Source organism: Lithobates pipiens, unplaced genomic scaffold (assembly GCF_037356315.1).
Source record: "Lithobates pipiens isolate NorthernLeopardFrog02 unplaced genomic scaffold, aLitPip1_a1.2 Scaffold_10, whole genome shotgun sequence".
In the NCBI taxonomy this organism is placed as follows: Eukaryota; Metazoa; Chordata; class Amphibia; order Anura; family Ranidae; genus Lithobates; species Lithobates pipiens.
In genome coordinates, this window is record NW_027507686.1 from 107,690,318 (window position 1) to 107,705,394 (window position 15,077).

The 15,077-nt window shown below is 44.5% G+C and overlaps 2 pseudogenes; both read left to right on the plus strand.

Annotated features, from left to right (window-relative positions):
• The first annotated feature begins 12,790 nt into the window (after positions 1 to 12,790).
• LOC143948586 (5S ribosomal RNA) lies at positions 12,791 to 12,909 on the plus strand (annotated as a pseudogene).
• A 686-nt stretch (positions 12,910 to 13,595) lies between these two features.
• Positions 13,596 to 13,714, plus strand: LOC143944127 (5S ribosomal RNA; annotated as a pseudogene).
• Positions 13,715 to 15,077: the final 1,363 nt, after the last annotated feature.

Genomic DNA, 15,077 nt, shown 5'->3' on the forward strand with positions numbered 1-15,077 from the left:
GAGCTCTTCAGGCACTCTCAACCCTCTTGACAAATGCCAAGATAGTCACCTTGGGAAACAAGCGAAAAAAAAAACAGGTCAATGTCAACAACATAAAAAGAAGACTACGGCACCTGGTATTCCAAAGCCATCTCCCATCCAGGGACTAACTAGGCCCAACCCTTCTTAGCCTCAGAGATGAGAAGAGATAGGGCTCTTTCAGGGTGATGCTGCTGTAAGCGAACTCTTTGGGCACTCTCAACCCTCTTGACAAATGCCAAGATGGTCACCTTGGGAAACAAGCGAAAAAAAAAAAATGAATCAACGTCAACAACATAAAAAGACGCGGAGAAGGCCTTTGACAGGGTGGCCTGGCACTTTATGCAGGCCACCCTGGAACATATAGGTCTTGGCCCCAACATGATGAGCTGGGTAATGTCGCTTTACTCTACGCCGTCGGCAGCGGTACGGGTGAACGAGTGGTGCTCGGACTCTTTCCCCATCACTAATGGGACGAGGCAGGGGTGCCCTCTGTCTCCCCTCATTTTTATTCTGACACTGGAACCACTTATGTGTCACGTTCGGAATGACCCGAATATTACTGGCATATCCAAACCCTCGGCACACCACAAAATTGCGGCGTACGCTGACGATCTAATTTTTTTCGTCTCCAATCCACACATTTCGCTTCCCAATATACTCGCGGCTCTCCGGCGATACGGCAGCCTATCAAACTATAAAATCAATTGCACCGTCGGCTGTATTGAATATATCGGTCCCGGATGGTGAGGCCAAGAGGCTACGCTCCGCTTTTCCATTCTACTGAGCTGAAAAATCTATACGTTACCTGGGCGTTGACATCGCAGCGGATTTGGCGCAATTGTACCCGCTTAATTTTGTCCCTCTCCTGAATAGACTGAAATCTGATTTGGGAAACTGGCATGCTTTAACACTGACCTGGTTCGGGCGCTGTAATGCATTCAAAATGATGGCCCTCCCGCGGATCTTATACTTGTTCCAGACATTACCGATCCGGTTACCCCCAATTTTTTTCAGACAACTGCAGGTGCTACTCCGGGACTTTATTTGGGCGCGCAAACCGCCCAGAGCCCGTTTGCAATTGCTTGCCAGACCAAAGGACAAGGGGGGTCTGGGTCTCCCAGATCTGAGACAATACTACAGAGCGACTCTGCTAGCGAGAGTCGTTGATTGGCATTGTAATGGCCCACACAAGCAGTGGGTGGAGATGGAGATTGAGGATGGATCCATTCCCCTATTGACCTCCCCGTGGCTCCTGTCCTCCCTACCAAAAGACCTCAGAGATCACCCCGTAGTGGGAGCTACGTTGGCTGTTGTGCGGAGGTTGTTCCGCTGCACACACATTGCTCCCCTGCCGTCACCAATGACTCCGGTTATAGGTAATCCAGACTTCCCACCGGGATTTACCAACAAGAAACTGCGAAAGTTGACAGTGATGGGGAAACAGCGTCTGGGAGAGGTGTGGCCCTCGGGAGGGCTCCCGACCACGCAAACTGTCGCCGAGCTTTCTGACCCTCCGCTTGACTTGTTTAGTGCTTATCAACTTCGTCACTTTCTTCTGGCCATACAAAGGGCCCCCTACACTCCTAGAGACCTGACACCCTATGAATCCATCTGTCACAAAAAGGAACCTGTGCGACACACCCTCTCCCTCCTGTACAACCTATTAAGTAGTCAGGAGGTGGAATCGACCCCACCATTTATCCACAAATGGGAGAGGGACTTTGGCATCACATTTACCCCACAACAGATAGGGAAGATCCTGACATTAGTACATAAAGCTTCCATCGCAAACCAATATCAAGAATCAGGATACCAGATAGTCTCACGCTGGTATAGAGTCCCATACCTTCTGAATAAAATGGATAGATCGATCCTGGATGTTTGTTGGAGGTGAAATTCAGATACGGGGACCATGGGACACCTTTTCTGGGCATGCCCGGCCTTGAGGAACTTTTGGGTTCCCAGCAGCGTGCCTTATACACTTGACCAAAACAGCCTGTTCGAAAATACAAAAAAACCCTCACGATGCCACTCCTGAATGCCGCCCGGGCCTGCATTCCCGCACTGTGGAGGCAGCCTCAGCCCCCATCCAAGGTGCTGTGGTATTCCAAAGTCAATCATATTCTCCGGATGGAAGAATTGACTGCCACCCTTCACAACACTGAAGAGGCATTTAGTGTTACATGGAGGCCCTGGAGGTATTTTACTGGTACTCGAGACTACATTCGGGAGGTGAGCAGTGCCTCTGTCCCAGAAAACGACTGAACATCTAACGTTTACCTACGTAGGCCATGTCTGCCCTGGGTGGAATTCCCCCCCCCTCCCTTTTTGTCTTTATTTTTCTTTTTTTCCCCGCCGCCATCCCCCCACCTCCTCTCTCTCAGTCTTTGCACTCTCTTCTTCCCTGTCCTCCCTTTTGACTATGCCTTGTCTCCTTACTAGCCTTCGGGACCCAGAAGAACCCCAGGGTTCTGGACATGACCGGCTCATATTTTACTCTGCTTCACGTAGGTCATGATAAGCTGGCTCGCTGTGGTCCCAGTTGTTCTCCATGATTACATTTGTCCGAACAGAGCTGCACTAGCTATACTGTACTACATGTCGGAGGTGGGGTTTCCCTCTTTTCTGCATGAAACTGTAGGACTCCCCTCTGAGAACCCAGAGTTATTTGGCTGCCTATTTTTTGTTACCATGTAATTGTGACCCTGGGTCATGCTGTATGGTTGACTGTTATATTTATGTTGTTCTACTTAATAAAAGAATAATAAAAATAAAAAAAATAAGTCAATGCCAACAACTTAATACTAAAGCCTATGGCATCGAGAAATCCCAGGCGGTCTCCCATCCAGGTACTAACCAGGTCCCAACCCTGCTTAGCCTCTGAGATCAATGCACGCTCAACCCGCTTGACAAACGCCAAGATGGTCACCTTGGGAAACAAACAAAAAAAACAAGTCAACGCCAACAACATAAAAAGAAGCCTGCGGCGTTTGGAAAACCCAGGCAGTCTCCCATCCAGGTACAAACCAGGCCCAACCCTGCTTAGCCTCTGAGACCAAACGGGATTGGGCGCTTTCAGGGTGTTGTGCCCGTAGGCAATTTCTTTGTGCACTCTCAACCCAAATGCCAAGTTGGTCACCTTGGGAAACAAGGGAAAAAAAACAGGTCAAAGCCAACAACATAAAAAGAATCCTACGGCATCCGGTATTCCAAGGCGATCTCCCAATCAAGACACTAACCAGGCCAGATCCTTCTATGTCACCTGGTCTTCCCAGGCAGTCTCCCATCCAGGTACTAACCAGGCCTGACGCTGCTAAGCCTCTGAAATCAGACGAGATCAGGTGCTTTCAGGGTGATGTGGCCGTAAGCATTCTCTTCAAGACACGCCCAACCCTCTTGACAAACGCCAAGATGGTCGCCTTGAGAAACAAGCGAAAAAAACAGTTCAAAGCCAACAACATAAAAAGAAGCCTATGGCACGGGGCGTGGCCTGGACAGCAATGGAGTAGGACGCTTGTGACCTGAGCTCCGCTCCTACCGCGATCTCCTGTAGTGATCCTGGGTGCCCACTAACTGTTTTACCTACGATTTTACCGGTGTAATACCCGCTACCTTCTTGTGTATACATTGGGATGATGTCTCCGACGAAGAAGCAGTCTGCAGCGGCGGCATCTCTTGAAAAGTTCCGGCGGGACCATGAGGGCCAACATGGCGGACAGTCCACTCCGGCTGCAGAACCTGCTACCTCAGACACGGCGAAGGTGCTTGAGGCAATTTCTACCTGCCAGACCACACTGACAACTAAACTTGAGGAGGTTAGGGTGGATGTCTCACTTATCCGACAGGACATGGCTAAACTGCGTGACAGAGTGAAGGAAACTGAAACCCGGATCCGTCAGGCCGAAGATGTCCTGTTCCCTCTGCAGCATGCCCAAGAGGATGTGCAAAGGCAGCTCCAGCAGCTGGCCCAGAAACAGGACGACCTTGAGAAGAGGGCTCGCAGATCGAACCTCCGCTTTATCGGCCTGCCGGAGGGCTCCGAGGGGGCTGACCCGGCTACATTTTTGGAATCACTCCTGATTAAGGCCTACGGTAGGGAAGCGTTCTCTACCTCATTTAATATTGAATGGGCCCACAGAATGCCTGCCCGCCCGCCGCCGGAGGGGGCACCTCCTCGCACGTGCATTGCTAAGCTGTTAAATTACCGGGATAGGGATGCCATCCTTCGCCTTACTCGTGAAAAAAGCAACATCCTGTTTCAGAACGGACATATCTCAGTGTTTCCTGACTTCTCCGCAGAAGTTCAAAAACGTCGTTCCCAATTCGTGGAAGTCAAGAGGCGCCTTAAGGCACATCACCTCAAGTACGCCATGTTGTACCCAGCCAGCGAAGACTTAGGGGACGAATGGGGGTTTTTCTTTACTACTAATCAGGGGACGGCTCTGGTTGACTGTACCTGGGAGGCTTTTAAACTGCACGTACGCTCCAATTTAACACACCGGATTAACCGGTTGAAGCGTACCTCCAAGACTTTGCTATCTAATGCCCTACGGGAGCTGGACTCGGTGACCACTGACTTCACTACTGACCCCACACCTGCTAAGGCCCAGGTATTACGTCACCACACAAGGCTAGTAGATCACCTACACATTGAACAGGCTAAGCAAAAGTTGTTTTTTGTTAAGCAACGGGTGTTTGAACAAGGAGAGAGGGCGGGAAAGTTGCTGGCCTACTTGGCGCATCGGGACTCCAAGCCCCCGGTGGTGGTTTCGTTGACTGACAATGGGGGTGAGGAGGTGACTGATCCGCCAACAGTGGCCACCATGTTTCGTGCTTACTATGCTGCCCTTTATGAGTCGCAGGTACATAGGCCGAGAACTGAGACGGGGACGTACCTCCGAGATATCTCTCTTCCCTACCTGTCTGAGGCTCAGGTTGAGTCTCTTGAGGCCCCGATATCGGCAGATGAGATTAGGCTAGCGGTGGCATCCCTTGCAACGGCTAAGGCCCCTGGACTGGATGGTATTCCCCTGGATTTCTATGCCCACTACTCTGAGACACTAGTGCCAGAATTGTTGAGATTATATACACACATATTTGACTCCGGGTCCCTACCTGATACTCTACGGCAGGCAGTTATTATAGTGATACCCAAGCCAGGAAAGGATCCCCACTCCCCGGATTCCTATCGCCCCATCTCGCTGCTCCAAGCAGATATAAAAATTTTGGCTAAAGTCCAAACGGAGCTGCATTAGTTATACTGTACTACATGTCCGAGGTGGGGTTTCTCTATTTTCTGCATGAAACTCTAGGACTCCCCTCTGAGAACCCAGAGTTATTTGGCTGCCTATTTTTTGTTACCATGTAATTGTGACCCTGGGTCATGCTATATGGTTGACTGTTATATTTATGTTGTTCTACTTATACTTAATAAAAGAATAAAACAAAAAAAAAAAAAGTCAATGCCAACAACTTAAAAAAAAAGCCTATGGCATCGAGAAATCCCAGGCGGTCTCCCATCCAGGTACTAACCAGGTCCCAACCCTGCTTAGCCTTTGAGATCAAATGAGATTTGGCTCTTTCAGGGTGATGCAGCCATAGTAGATTTTTTCAGGCACGCTCAACCCTCTTGACAAACGCCAAGATGGTCACCTTGGGAAACAAACAAAAAAAACAAGTCAACGCCAACAACATAAAAAGAAGCCTACCACACCTAGTATTTCCAGGCGGTCTCCCATCCAGGTATTAACAAGGCGCGACCCTTTCTAGCCTCTGAGATCAGCGGAGATTGGGCGCTTTCAGGGTGATGTGTCCATAGGCAATCTCTTTGGGCACTCTCATCCCTCTTGAAAAATGCCAAGATAGTCACCCTGGGAAACAAGCGAAAAAAAACAGGTCAACGCCTACAACATAAAAAGAAGAATACGGCACCTGGTATTCCAAGGCCGTCTCCCATTCAAGTACTAACTAGGCCCAACCCTTCTTAGCCTCTGAGAACAGAAGAGATAGGGTGCTTTCAGGGTGATGCGGCTGTAAGTGATCTCTTTAGGCACTCTCAACCCTCTTGACAAATGCCAAGATGATCACCTTGGGAAACAAGCGAAAAAAACAGGTGAACACCAACAACATAAAAATAAGCCTGCGGCATCTGGAAAACCCAGGCGGTCTCCCATCCAGGTACAAACCAGGCCCAACCCTGCTTAGCCTCTGAGACCAAACGAGATTGGGTGCTTTCAGGGTGTTGTGCTCGTAGGCAATTTCTTTCTGCACTCTCAACCCTCTTGACACCTGCCAAGATGGTCACTAGTGTATACAGATAGGCTAGATAATACAGAAGAACGTCCTGGGTATGCAGAGATGGAGGCTAGGGTATGCATACTTGCTAGTGTATACAGGCGGACTAGTGTATACAGAAGACCGGTTAGTTTATACAGAGAGGCAAATGTCTACAAAAGACAGGCTAGTGTATACAGATAGGCTAGATTATACAGAAGAACGTCCTGGGTATGCAGAGATGGAGGCTAAGGTATACAGAGAGGGAGGCTAGAGTACGCATACTTGCTAGTGTATACAGATGGACTAGTGTATACAGAGGACCGGCTAGTTTATACAGAGAGGCTAATGTCTACAAAAGACAGGCTAGTGTATACAAATAGGCTAGATTATAGAGAAGAACGTCCTGGGTATGCAGAGATGGAGGCTGGGTTACACAGAGAGGCTAGTGTATGCAGGCTTGCTAGTGTATACAGACGGACTAGTGTATACAGTAGACAAGCTAGTTTATACAGGGAGGCTAATGTCTACAGAAGACCGGCTAGTGTATACACATAGGCTAGATTATAGAGAAGAACGTCCTGGGTATGCAGAGATGGAGGCTAAGGTATACAGAGAGAGAAATTGGGTTACAAAGAGAGGCTAGTGTTTGCAGACTTGCTAGTGTATACCGGTGGACTAGTGTATACAGAGAGGCTTGGGTATACAGAGAGCTAATGTATAAAGAGATGCTAGTGTATACAAAAGACAACCAAGAGTAGACAGTGAGGCTCGTGTATACAGAAGACCGGCTACAGAGAAGCTAATTTGTACAAAAGACAGGCTAGTGTATACAGATAGGCTAGATTATACAGAGGAAGGTCCTGGGTATGCAGAGATGGAGGCTAGGGAATCCAGAGAGAGACTGTGTTACACAGAGAGGCTAGAGTATGCAGAAGACCGGCTATTTTTTTTTTACAGATAGGCTTACACTGTACACAGAGAGATTAATGTATACAGAAAAGCTAGCGTGTTAGTTTATACAGAGAGGCAAATGTCTACAAAAGACAGGCTAGTGTATACAGATAGGCTAGATTATACAGAAGAACGTCCTGGGTAGAAGACAGGACTTTATTTTTTGCTAATGCAACTACTTCTGAAACATGTAAAGTGCTTTTTTCATATTTTGGTGCTGTTAAAAAGTGGTGTGTTGTCAGTGGTGATATCAATGTGACAGTTAATGTGGAGAACTACAACTATACAAAATAGAGCAAAAGAGTGCTAAGTTTATTTTGTTAAGTCATTGACTGATAGACGTTAAGTAATTGGCCGTTATTGGTTTGGCAGTACATGGTTTATTTTGATGTAAGATAGTTTTATTCTCTACTTATAGCCGAGTTTTAGACGACTTTATTATTAGCATTATTATCATTATTCGCATTATTCATATATATTATGCAGAGTGTAAGTATTGCAGTGAGACGATATTGCTTTTGAAAGATTTGTATTATTATACATAGCATTGTTAGCAGACCAATAGGACAATTTACATGGCTTAATATTGCAGAGCGTAATTTATCAGGAAAGAGATCCAAAGCGTTAGTTGCAGTAGCTTCATAAAACTGAGAAATCGTTGCATTACTCTAAATTTAAAAGTTGTTCCGGTAGCACTGAAAAGACGATATTAGATGAGTGATCTACACATTTCGTTTACTATTGCAGAGAGATACCGGCTAAATGTTAATATGTGCTGCGTGTAAGGTAGAAATTAGATGGTTTAGTGTGAGCTGGTTTACCAGGATTTAGAGATAGTAATCTGTTTATCCTAATAATAAATATAGCAAAATAACTCTAAAATTAATATTGAGACAGTATATACAGGTCGGGTTTAAGTGGAAATACACGAAATAACAGCAACGACGTGTGTAGGTTTTTATCAATCAGGTTCATTACGTGTCTTGAATCATGTAGTGAATATAGCACAAGGATGAGAAAGCATAATAACTAACAGAGGATGACATGGCAAAAAGACAAACTGCATTAGAAATGTGAATATGAATTAGAGATGAAATGCCAATCCTCACGGCTACGTACAGCAAAGTGTGATTAGCTGTACGTTAGCAGCTAAATATTCTGCAATAGCAGAAATTAAGTATTGCAGGCGAAATGAGATCGGAAGCTGCTGTAATAATGAAATATCAGCAACGACTAGGTTTCTATCGGGTGAGGAAGTATAATAAGTGGCAAAGTATGACATGGCAAAGAGACAAATTGCATTAGAGATGTGAGATGGACATGAAATGTCAATCCCCATTGGTTATGTAAACGCGGCTAAATACAGCAAAGTGTGAGCTAAGCAGCTAAAGGGTATTTAAGTGTAAATAGCTTGAAAATTCCAACGTGTAAATCGTTCCATTAATTTTGTTACGCACGAAGACGGCTTACACTGACTGTTTTCCGTTTCCACTGGTTATCGGCATAATGTATTAGTAACCATGAACATTAATAGTGATAGACAGCTTACATTAGGATGTATGCATGATGTGAATGTAGTTGCATTATGTGTTATTAATGTAATCAAACTGTATTGCTAAGCTTTGCTACTGCAACCACTTCTCAATCAAGTAAACCGTCCCACTGCTTTTCTCACATTTTGCTGCTGTTAAAAAATGTGTTGCAAGTGTTATGTGTTACAAATGGTTATAAGTGTGACAGTTAATGTGGAGAAGAAGTAATACACAAAATAGAGTCAGAAAGAGAATCCTATTGCATAGAGGTAGCGAGAGATGGTTGCATTACTCCTAATGTGCAGTGTGTAAAAGGTTTTAAAAAGATGGTATTGTGTGACTTTTGCTTTAACGTAAAATTAGCTGTAGACATTATAACTTGTTACAATATGATTTAGAGATAGTAATCTCTATAAAATAATAATAATAAGTATAGCAACACAAAATAGGAAAATTTTGAGGCAGTATGTATAGGTCGAGATATAGTGACTACACAAAAGGGATCAAGGGATAGTTGCCAAGTCAAAGGTACATTATTTAAGAGTAAATTGACGTAGCTTGCAAATTCCAAAGTGTAAATCGTTCCATTAATTTTGTTGCGCACGAAGACGGCTTACACTGACTGTTTTCCGTTTCCACTGGAAAGAGAATCCTATTGCATACAGGTAGCGAGAGATGGTTGCATTACTCTTAATGTGTAAAGGTTTTAAAAAGATGGTTTTGTGGGAATTTTGCTTTAACGTAAAATTAGCTGTAGACATTATAACTATGGTTAGGTTTACAATGATTTAGAGTTAGTAATCTCTATAATATAATAATAATAAGTATAGCAAAACAAATTAGGAAAATATTGAGGCAGTATATATAGGTCGAGAAAAAGTGAATACACAAAAGGGATCAAGAGATAGTTGCAAAGTAATATCCTCATTAAGGCAGAATGTCGGAATAGCAATGACATTCGATGGTTGCAACATAAAACGAAATATGAGAACGGCTAAAATACAAAACAACAGTACATAATTTAAGAGTACAGTAGAATATAGTATAAATTATTTAAAATTAAATAGACTTAGAATGAAAAAAATCTAAGTTTAAATCGTTGAGTAAATCGTTGAGTAAATCGTAAATTTATCAGCTAAATTAACGCTGAGATTATGATTAATTTCACAGTTCCATTACGCGGTCCTTTTCCACTGGTATAGTCATAATTTAATATCAGTAATTACAAACAGTAAATATTAAAATTGTAAGACGGTTCACGGTTATGTGGAATTGATATGGATTTAAACATTAATTTTCTGAAGCATATGGCAGAAAGACGGCTTACACTAATTTCTCACATTTTGCTGCGGTAAAAAGAAATGTTTTGTCACTGTGTTTTAACTGTGACAGTTAAGGTGGAGAAAAAGAAGTAATACAGAAAATAGAGTCAAACAGTGGAAACGTTTATTTGTCATGACAGCTGATACTGGTTGAGCAATAAAACTGTTTTATTAAGATTTAAGACTAGTTTTATTCTCTACATATAGGCTTTTCAGAGAGTTGTATAATATAGGCGACCAATAGGACATTTAAATGGCTTAATATTGTAGGGAGGAAGTATCGCTGTAAGCTGTAAGAGATTGAAAGCGTACCAATGAGAAAGCTAGTTGATCTTTGCATTACACAATCCTATTATTATTATTATTATTATTATTAAGATCATACTCAGTTAATGTCAGAGATACTCGGTTAATGTCAGAAAAGCAATAAAACTGTTTATATCGCTAGCGAGCGATAGTTACATTACTCTTAGTATGTGCAGCATGTCTCGTAGCAAATGGATGGTTTTGTGAACATTTTGCATTACCGTACAATTAGCGGTAGAACTCATCGAAGTGAATAGATGTAACCGGATTTTGAGATAGTAGTCTCTAGTAGAAATAAAGAAAAATAAGTCAGGATGGTGTGTCAGGACTGTCACATACTCAATGTGACAGTTGATGTGGAGAATTACAAATATGCAAAATAGAGCAAAAGAGTACATGGTTTATTTATATGTATGATAGTTTTATTGCATGCTTGATGTGGATGATTAAAATCGTGTAGTGATCTATATTTAGCATAAGAATGAAAAGGCAATTGTCTCATGGCAATGAGACAAACTCCATTAGAGATGTGAGCTAGATGAAATGATGAAATGTCTCTGTATAGCTCAGATTGTCTTCTGTTATCACTTAGCCTACCCTCTAAATTCACTAGCCTCTCTATATACACCAGCATGTTTACACTAGCCGATCTTCTGCATACAATAGCCTGTCTTCGATATACACTAGCCTATGTTCTGAATACACTAGCCCGTCTTCTGTCTTCTGTATGCCCTAGCCTGTCTTCTGTATACATTAGTCTCTCTGTATAAACTAGCATCTCTGTATACCCCAAACTGTCTTCTGTAAAAACTTGTCTCTCTTTATAGCCTGTCTAGACTTTCTTCTGTACACACTAGCTTCTCTGTATACACTAACCAGGCTTCTATATACAATAGCTTCACTCTAGGCACTAGCCTCTCTGTATAATCTAGCCTCTCTATATACCCTAGATAGTGTTCTGCATACACTAGCCTCTCCGTAGAAGCCAGCCTTTATTCTGTATTCACTAGCCTTTCTTCTGTATGCTGTAGTCTTCTATATATACTAGCTTCTCTTTACACCCTTGCATCTCTGTAATACACTAAACCCTCTGTATACCACAGCCTGTCTTCTGTATATGCTAGACTGTAAAAACTAGCATATACAGAAGACAGGCTGTGGTATACAGAGGGTATACAGAATACACCAGCCTGTCTTCTGTACCCACTAGAATCTCTGTATACACTACCCAGTCTTCTGTATACACTGTCAGCTTGGATGTATACCCAAGCCTGTCTTCTGTATACACTAGTCTCTCTATATGCACTGTCCTAACTGAATACACTCGACTCTATCTATACACTAACCTCTCTATATACAATAACATCTTTGTATATATTAGCTTCTCTTTAAGCAAGCCTCTCTGTGTACCCCAGCCTCATTGTTTACTCTAGCATCTCTGTATACTCAAGCCTATCTGCATACACGAGTCTGTATTCTGTATTCACAAGCCTTTCTTCTGTATGCTGTAGTCTTCTATATATACCAGCTTCTCTGTACACCCTTGCATCTCTGTAAACACTGTGTAAACTAGCCAGTCTTATGTATACACTCGCTGACTGTATACACTAGACTCTATGAATACAACAAACTCTCTGTATACCACAGCCTGTCTTCTGTATACACTAGACTGTAAAAACTAGCTAGAATACAACAGCCTGTCTTCTGTACCCACTAGACTCTCTGTATACACTACCCAGTCTTCTGTATAGAATGTCAGCTTTGATGTATACCCAAGCCTGTCTTCTGTATACACTAGCTTCTCTATATGCACTGTCCTTTCTGAATACACTCGACTCTCTCTATACACTAACCTCTCTATATACACTAACATCTTTGTATATACTAGCCTCTCTTTAAACTAGCCTCTCTGTGTACCCCAGCCTCACTGTTTACTCTAGCATCTCTGTATACTCAAGCCTATCTACATACACGAGTCTGTATTCTGTATTCACTAGCCTTTCTTCTGTATGCTGTAATCTTCTATATATACCAGCTTCTCTGTACCCCCGGTGCGGGAACATGGGGGGAGACATGATGCACATGTTTTGGAGATGCCCGAAGTTGATCCGCTACTGGACAGAGGTGACAGGAACCATTGATCGGGTGTTTGGAACCTCCACCAGGATGGAGGCGAAGTATTGTCTCCTGGGATTAGTTGAAGGAGTTGGAAACCCGGGAAGTAGCCAGATGGCAGTTCTGAGATGCCTATTTCAGGCAAGGAAACTGATTGCCCAACCCTGCTTAGCCTCCAATGTTGGCAATGACTTGGTTTTTTTCGCTTGTTTCCCAAGATGCCCATGTTGGCGTTTGTCAAGATGGTTGAGAGTGCCCGAAGAGATCGCCTATGGCCCCATCACCTTGAAAGTGCCTGATCTTGTCTGATCTCGGAGGCTAAGCATTGTCGGGCCTGATTAGTAACTGGATGGGAGACCAACTGGGAATACCAGGTGCCGTAGGATTCTTTTTATGTTGTTGGCGTTGACATGGTTTTTTTTTTCCACTTGTGATCATCTTGGCATTTGTCAAGAGGGCTGAGAGAGCCCAAAGAAATCTCCTACGGCCACATCCCCCTGAAAGCGCCCAATCTCATCTGATCTCAGAGGCTAAGCAGGGTCCGGCCTGGATAGTACCTAATTAAAGGTGCCGTAGGAATCTTTTTATATTGTTGGCTTTGACCTGTTTTTCTTTCGCTTGTTTCCCAAGGTGACCATTTTAGCATCAGTCAAGAGTTTTGAGTATGTCCCAAAGCGTTCGCCTGAGGTCACATCACCCTGAAAGCCCCCGATCTCAGAGGCTAAGCAGGTTCTGGGTCAGATGGGAGACCGCCAGGGTCTATGTTGTTGGCGTCGACCTGTTTTGTTTTCACTTGTTTCCCAAGATAATCATCTTGGTATTTGTCAAGAGGGTTGAGAGTGTCTAAATAGAACACCTATGGACACATCACCCTGAAAGCGCACAATCTCATCTGATCTCGGAGGCCTAGCAGTGTACGGCCTGGTTAATACCTGTATGGGAGACCATCTGTGAATACCAGATGCCGTAGGCTTCTTTTTATGTTGTTGGCGTTTACCTGTTTATTTTCGCTTGTTTCCCAAGGTGACCATCTTGGTGTTTAACAAGAGGGTTGAGAGTGCCCAAAGAGATCACCTACGGCCCCATCACCCTGAAAGCGCCCAATCTCATCTGATCTCAGAGGCTAAACAGTGTCGGGCCTGGTTAGTACCTGGATGGGAGACCGCCTGGAAATACCAGGTGCCATAGGCTTCTTTTTATGTTGTTGGCTTTGAACTGTTTTTTTCGCTTGTTTCTCCAGGCGACCATCTTGGCGTTTGTCAAGAGGGTTGGGCGTGTCTTGAAGAGAACGCTTACGGCCACATCACCCTGAAAGCACCCGATCTCGTCTGATTTCAGAGGCTTAGCAGCGTCAGGCCTGGTTAGTACCTGGATGGGAGACTGCCTGGGAAGACCAGGTGACATAGAAGGATCTGGCCTGGTTAGTGTCTTGATTGGGAGATCGCCTGGGAATACTGGATGCCGTAGGATTCTTTTTATGTTGTTGGCTTTGACCTGTTTTTTTTCCCTTGTTTCCCAAGGTGACCATCTTGGCATTTGTCAAGAGGGTTGAGAGTGCACAAAGATATTGCCTATGGGCACAACGCCCTGAAAGCGCCCAATCTCGTTTGGTCTCAGAGGCTAAGCAGGGTTGGGCCTGGTGGGGGAGTATGAAAAATGCAGAAAGGGGGGATGGGATAGAAGAGAGAAATAGTGAAAAGAGAGGGGGAGGATTGAGGGAAAAGGAGGATAAGGGAAGGAGGGGTAAGGAAGAGATTAGGGAAGGGGAGCGGAGGAGATTCAGAGTACCCCGCACGAACGCCTGTCAGCCCACCTAACTCCCCCTAGTGCCCGAGAAGGGCTCTGCCTTCTGTCGAGTACACAAACACATTCCAGAGGGACCAGGTCTTTCGATAAATTTCCTGCCTATCCTGGGCAGTCATTATCAGATATTCCATTTTGTTAATTTCTTCCACCCTCCGTAGCCACATGGCCACGGAAGGGGGAGTTTGTTGCTTCCAGAGCAGAGGGTTACAAGATTTGGCCGCGTTGGTGAGATGGCGCAAGATTGACCGTGCATATCTCCTAGGGGGCAGGTCCGATATATGTAAGAGGAAGAGGAAGAAGGCCGGGTCATTCGGGATTTGCCACTCCGTAAATTTTTGGGCAATATTTCGGACTGCAGTCCAAAAGTCCAAGAGCTTGGGGCAGGACCAAAAAACATGTATGAGCGTACCTCCATCTTCCCCGCAACGCCAGCAATGTGCAGACATGTCCGGGAAGATAAGGTGGAGGCGGCTAGGAGTCAGGTACCATCTTGTGAGGATTTTATAATTCAACTCCTGTGTTTTGGTGCATATTGAAGATTTCAGGGTGAACCGTAGAACCTGTGTAATCTGCGCAGGCGTGAAGGTGCAGCCCAGGTCCCCCTCCCATTTCGCAAGACTAGAGATCCGGTGCGTCGGCGGCGGTGTATTCAGTAAAACATACATTTTAGAGAGAAGTCGGGAGATAGGTTCCGTGTCAGAGAAGTGCTCCTCAAACACAGTCAGCGGTCTAGAATGAGCCGAGGGGC